Source organism: Gavialis gangeticus, unplaced genomic scaffold, assembly GCF_001723915.1.
Source record: "Gavialis gangeticus isolate Ggan-Ray unplaced genomic scaffold, GavGan_comp1, whole genome shotgun sequence".
Lineage (NCBI taxonomy): Eukaryota > Metazoa > Chordata > Crocodylia > Gavialidae > Gavialis > Gavialis gangeticus.
Genome location: NW_017729034.1, coordinates 81,417,572 through 81,424,863, shown reverse-complemented (window position 1 = coordinate 81,424,863; position 7,292 = coordinate 81,417,572).

Here is a 7,292-nt window from a genome sequence, read left to right as displayed (position 1 = left end):
CTTAGAGCAAACATGGTAGCATGGTAGCCTTTGATCACGCATCTGAGTTACTGCAAGCTATATATCTAGTTAGATCTTGAGTAGCTTACTCGCAAATATCATCCAGAGGCAGGTGGAAATTCCTTCTGGAGGCAAGTGGTTCATTGAACATGAGTTTCAAGAGAGAGAGAGTGAGTTTCAGATGGTCCAGCTTCTCTGAGAGTTCTCATCATGGCTGCTGCTCCTGCCTCCTGGGTAGTCCTTAACTTATATAGCCATTATGACCTCATTTACTTCATCCAATGCAAGCCAGCAACTGTTGGCTGCCAGCCAACCAATTTGAAATCGATCACTGGTTGTTGGGTAGACTGGCAGGGTCTCGAGCCTCCTCCCAGTCATGATGACATTGCTTAGAACATTAGGGAGTTTAAGCCCCCACCTGGGTGTGTGAGGCCAGTCATGTAGGCAGAAGGAGCAGGTTTTCTCTTCCCTCAGGAATGTATCCAGCTCAGGTTATAACTCAGGGTTACCTGAAGCCAATGGGGCCAGGGGTGTCTGCCCTCTGCAGTCACCATAGTAACCAAACTGTCAGACTGGTCCCCTGCCTGATAGCAGAGTCTGGGGAGAGACAGAGATAGCATTCTGCCACACTCCTGATCCATCTGGCACCCTCAGCAGTGAGTGTGGGGCAGATGGGGTGACGGAGCAGCAGGACCAGGTCTGGTGGCATTGACAGAGATGCTGGCAGCTACAGCTGGGCACAGTAAACCACCACTGTGGGCAGGGCTGTCACAGGGGAGGGAGGGTGCGGAGAATTGGGGCAAGCGCCCTGGGCCCTGCACTTTGGAGGGCCGCGCAGAGCTGGGCAGAGAGGCCATGGCTGTAGTTTATCCCACCTTCCTGCCTGGTGGGTTGGAGACCCCTTTCTTAGTTTCAGCTGTCACCCATCCCGCCACGTCCAATGTACTGGGGCTTTCACTCCTTGGCATAAGTGTGCCATGGGATGGGGTGGGGGTCCCTGCGCAGGTTGCTTTACCCCAGACCCTGTGCCCTGCTAGGATCATCTCTGACTGTGGGGACTGCTGGGAAGTCAAGTCTGGCTACTGTGCCATTCCTGCCCCACTGTATTCCCAGGGGCAGCAGGACCAGCTGCATGGTTCATGACTCCACCTGACACATGTGGGGCCAAAGTACCTGCCAAAGGATGGACAAAATCCTTTGGTGGGCCAGATCTGGCCTGCAGGCCATATTTTGCCCACCTCTGCTTTAGGAGAAGGCAGCAAGCCAAGCCAGCTGTGCTGGGCAGCAGTGGCAGGAGTGCATGCTGGTCCTTACTTAAGATGGTAAAACCCCTGTGTGTGGCTGCGGAAAGCAACATGATGGAAAGGGGGTGGGACTTTGAGGCTATAAGCCTGGGGCCTGAGCCAGAGCAGGTAGTCAGATGTTTCAGGGAGAGGAGCTCCCTGGGGTAGCTGACTGCAGGAACCAATGTGCCACCCATAGGGGTGAATGAGCCTAGTACTGGGAAGTATAGCTTGTGGTAGGGTATTGACTGACAGGGAAAACATTTTGTGAAAGCAGTTTGCTTGTATTTCTGTTGTGCTATGGGAGTGTAGGGGCAGAGGAGACCATAAGCAGGCTACCTGGCAGACACTCTCTGCTATGAGGCAGAAATAGCCAGGGTCCAAGTCGGCTGAATAGGTTGAAGCCTGGACAAGGGTCAGGGTCGGAGGGGCCCAGTGTTAGTTCATGGCAGGAAAGGGAGAGAGGAAGAGAGAGAGACTTTGGGTGTCAGGGTTTGAGCCCCAAGTCAAGCAGGCCAAATTAAGCTGACAGAGTAGCAACGAAAGGACTAGGAAGAGCACCTAAGGCTCACTAGTCTCTAAAGGGCAGCCGTCCCTGTGTATTAACAACAAGGTGTGGCAGGTGAGACATCAAGGGAAGACCCTGAGAGGCAGGAGTGAAGGCTGAATGACCCATGAAAGCAGTGCTATGGCATCCCCAGGGGACACTCAGTCACACCCACCTTAGAGAGAGTTCTATGAAGTACTGATATCCAAACTAAAAAATGGTGCTTAAAAGCTCCAAGTGGTAGAATAAAGTAGCATAGTTTCTGTGTGTCCTTTGGACTGGTTAATATTCCTTTTTCCTTCTCATAATTAAATGTTAACTTGTAAAAGGAAAATAAATTAGGCAGAGGACCCAAATTAGGTATTTGATGGCTGTGCTCTTATAGATCTATTAGTCTGTGTATGCATCTGAGAGAGAATGTTTTGCGTTCAAAAGCTTGTCTGATTTTTATCCCAATTACATAATTGGTCCAGTAAAAGATATCACTCTAAGAAATCCTTGCCTCTTGGCTAAGGAGGCTTATTGCAAATGTGCACATGTATTTGATAAGCTGTACCACGTTGAAAATTTTGAAAAGTGATTTACTATCTCAGTGACGGATGATTAAAACCAAGCTTACTACTTAAGATTATTACTAATGTATATATTCCAATATGTATTCCAAAATGATCCTTTACGTAAGCACATGGACTCAAGTCCAACTCCCTTTTAGGCAGATAAGTGCTAATTAGCTACCTAAAATCAACATGTGAATGCCATTACATAGATCTTGGATCCTGTTCCCCACTGCACAACTTGATTTATCTTTCTGAGTATAGTTAGACTGGACCCGCCTGTAGTAGCCAGAAGGTCACTGCCCTGCTACAGAGGATATCTGGTCCTTGCTCCTGTCCCCTCCCACCTGCTCTTTGTCTTGCATTAGTCACTGGATGAACTAGACAGACAGCAGTCTTCCTCTTCCTGTCCCCACTATCCCCATACCTCTCCTGACCATGCTGGCACTAAGACTCATCTACTGCCACCACCATCTTCAGGCATTTCTCTCTGCTGCCCAGCTGTGGTGTGGTGCAGTGCACTGCAAGCAAAACCTCTTGTTGCTGAAGGCCACAGAAGACCCTTTTCTGTCTTGGATCCAATGGCTCTGTGGGCTGTATCTGGCCTTCGGTTGCTGACCCCTAAATAGAGCAACTACATTATTAAGGACGGTGGAAGGGCTGCATAGACAGTTGAGGTCACACACGAGCTGGAGAATTGTTATATGCACAAACAAGTTATTTAGTTAAATTATATACATTTAAGTAGAGCTTGTGTATTCTATTTGGTAAAGGTCTACTGGAAAACAGCAGAAGTGATAAAAATAGGTTAGTTGCTGCTATTTGTCGATCTGTTTTCTTTAGTGGTTTAGTACTCAGCATTTGTTGAATGAGTGGGTTTAGAGAACCAACTCTGAGCTTGACAAAGGGGATTCTGAGGTTAGAAAAGCTTTTTATTATCCTAATGAAAATCCATTCAGAACCTGCCATTTGTACATGAGCAGTAGAACCTGTTCCACTCTTCCAAAATTTTTAGTGCTTCAACTGTTAAGGCTGTGTGAAGCTTTGGTCCCTGATTTGATTTGGCCTGATTCAGTGGCTGAATCTCCGAATCTGAATCGAATCAGAACCCTCTGAATCGATTCAGAGAGATTCGGCTATTCGGACATAGACACAGCTCTAAATGTTTTTTCTACATACCTCTAGGTAGCAGGTGGCTTGTGAATGCTGTAATGCTGGGGTGCATGGAGCATCCCACAGAAGCATGGGGGGCTCCCTAGCATGCTCGGTAGCAGACCCAGAAGTAGACCAGAAGCACTTCCAGTTCATGTCCAGGTCCACTGGGGAGCATGCAGGGGCCCTTCTGCATCCCTCTGGCTTGGCAACTGGTGCCTCCTGGGTCTGGGGGGGGCACTTGGGGTCCCCCTGTGGCTGATCACCAAGCTGGGGGGTGGTGGGGGAGCCCCCCAGCGTGCTCCCCCGTGGACCCAGAAGTGGACTAGAAGTACTTCCGGTCCACTTTCAGGTTCGCCTCCAAGAACGTGCAGGGGCCCCACTTCCCACACTCCTGTGAGACTCTCCGTCTGTCCCAGCATTGCAGTGTTTATGAGCCATGCCTGGAACCTCAAGGTATGTAGAAAAAACTTTTAAAGCTGTGTCTATGGCCAAATCACTGATTCTCTGAATCAGTGTCAAATCTTCAGATTTGGATTCAGCTGAATCAAATCAGGGACAGTGATCCAAATCAACAAATCGAATCACTGTCCCCGATTTGGGCCAAATCTGAATCAGGTAGGGCCCATTTTGCACACCTCTATCAACTATACCACAGTTTTTCCTCAGGCCTTGCTGAGTTGATTGCACCAACCAGTCATCATGACTGCTTACTGTTTTCCCCTGTCAAAATAACGTTTATCTTAAAGGAATATGCACTAGGCTGTGCTCATTGCAACCACCTTCTAAGTGGCTTGTGGGCCACCCCAGAGGCTGCCTTAATATGAACCATAGGTAGTGACCTACTCAATTTGTGATTTTGCAGATTTTGGGCATCAACCATGAAATTGTACAAGGTCTGCAAAATCTGTGGGGGAAAAAAAAGTCTTATGGAAAATAAAATGATGGCTCCCCAGAGGGAGCCACCAGTCCTCAAGGCCTCTGTGACCTGGCTGTGCATCCTGCTGGGCGGGGCTGGGGGGCGGAGGGCTGTCAGCACTAAGGGGAGCAGCTAAGATGGCTGCTGCCCCTCCACTGATTGGTTGAGAGGGCTGCCTGTCATGCAATCAGCCGGGTGGTGGGGTCACTAGAACCTCTTGGCCAGTCAGCTGCATGGGGGAGTTTGGCACAATTAGCCTCTGAAAACGGTGGCCAGCTCCGTGATCTACCTGCAAAATTGAGGGAAGGAGAGAAGACTAGAGGTTCTGGCTGCAGTAGCAGCTGTAGTGATGGGGGAGTGGCAGCAAGGTAGGAGTCTGGGGTGCGTGCTGCCTGAGGGCCGCCAGTTAACCCTGACATACAGCAAAGACCTAGCTGCTTACTGTACTAGGCAGGCAGGCATCATTCCTACCTTTTACATAAACAGTAGTAGCTGAGAATCTGTGAGGCTGCATAAGATTACTTTAATCATAACTAGGAATAGATTTGGGGTCTATTCAATCATGCTACATTTCAAATTGGCTATACCAGCCCTAGGAGCATGATGATGCTATGTAGATACCAGAGTGCATTCTGTACACCCACTTCAGCAAAGTAGTTTTGGACACACAAATGAGTGACCATTCTGTAAGTACAAACAATTAAAAGTACTTGAGGATCCCAACTGGCAGCTGTCTGCTCTAACATGTCATGTTTCAATCCAGGCAGGTCTCTTGAGCCCCAGCATTCCACTGCTGCCTAGCAAACAATTATTTAACCTATTGATAATGCACATTGCATCCTTCTTTACCGGATGATCCAGTTAGAAGATAACACCTTATCGCTACTGGTCTTACACTAATTATTCCTTTAGCTCAAATGAAACATGTCTGTGCCACTGATAGGAACAGTCTACATTCAAACCTTGCTGATGAGCCATGGGGTCAACTTCAGATGTGGCATATTTTACAGTCCAAGTGCAGCCCTAAATTTCTTTCGTCATATCTGTCCTGTTTTTCTTGTTGCAGAATAATAAACACATTTTATGTATGTCCAAACTGATGCTGAGCCTTGTATGTTGCATCAAAGAGTTAATAGTGGCACTTGTACACAGTTAGACTCAAGGGCACAACAGAAATCAATATTACCAGAGGCTATGTGATTTTCATTGTCTGTCACTGCTGTGTATGTGTGTGTGGGTTTTTTTTCAAAGCCTTTACTTTATTGATTGCCTTCCTACCAGCCCTCTCCATAAAAAGGAAGCTACCTTAAATATTCATCAGTGAAAGGATGAATGGCAACATATACACAAATAATCACAGATTATTCACCCTAATATAGCATTCAATAGTGCCAGTGGTAGGTACAGTGTGGCCATGTACCATGTGAATGGAGATCTGGGAAGAATTCTGCCTCAGAGGAAATTCCTACTCTTCTCTCCAAAAGGCAGCCTGCCTGGGAGATTGGCTTTGTTGGTTGGTGCATAAGGAGAATAGGTTTGTGAGATCACACTACTTCCTTGGCTTCTTTGGGATGTCTTGAATGGTATACAAGTAAGGAGCAGTTCCTGTGCTCTGAAATTGCAAGAATCTGGGGCAACACATAGGGGGTGCACACGGGTGCATGTGCACCCCGAGATTGGCAGTGCACCCCTGCAATCGACTGCTGACAATCGTCCTCCCCCCACTGCCAACACTGCTGTGGCTGCCTGCGGGAGCTCCCTTCTGCCATGCCTCCGCTGCCACCGCCACCTACAGGTGGTTGCCGTGCCCCCCCAGCCTCCGGGGGCACATGTTGTTCATGGCAAGAATTGCAATCTATTAGGGTAGGGAAATGCATGTGTGGCTATATCTGTATGTATGCTTCCTCAAACTCTTTCCTTCTTCCTTACAGACACATGTCTACATGGGATGTTTGCTGTAGACTAATTAGCTCCACAGGGAACATCTTGGCCACTCATGTGTGAACCTGTTAGGCCACAGGAAACTAATAAACTCTGTAGCAGGTTAGTACTAGTACTAGTTGGCAGCTGGTATCAAATGGAGTGTCTCAGGGTTCAGTCCTGGGACCAGTTTTGTTCAATATTTTCATCAACTGTCTGGAAGATGGGATGGAGTACATCCTCAGCGAGTTTGCAGATGACACCAAGTGGGGAAGTAACAGATACACTGGAGAGTGGGGCTAAGATTCAAAGAAACCTCGACAAATTGGAGGATTGGACCAAAAGAAATCTCATGTGGTTCAATAGAGAGAAATGCAAAGTGCTGTACTTATGATGGAACAATCCCATGCAGTGGTACAGGCTGGGGACTGACTAGCTGGGCAGCACCTCTGCAGAAAACAACCTGGGGGTTCCAGTGGACAATGAGCTGAATATAAGTCAACAATATGCCCTTGTTTTCATAGTTTCACAGTAGCTAGGGTCAGGAGAGACCTGAACACATCATATAGCCTGACCCCCTGCTACAGGCAGGAATGAATGCTGGGTTCACCAGACCCCAGATGGTGATCATCTAACCTCTTTTTGAATTTGCCCAAGGTAGAGGCGAGGACCACTTCCCTAGGAAGTTGGTTTCAGATTCTGGCCACCCTGACTGTAAAATATTGCCTCCTGATCTCTAACCTAAACCTATTCTCCATCAGCTTATTACCATTGTTCCTCATCACCCCAGGTGGTGCTGGGGAGAATAGGGCTTTTCTTATTTGCTGACGATCTCCCCTCATGAGTTTGTAGGCAGCCACCAGGTCCCCCCCTCAGCCTCCTCTTGCTGACGCTGAATAGGTTCAGGTCCCTCAGTC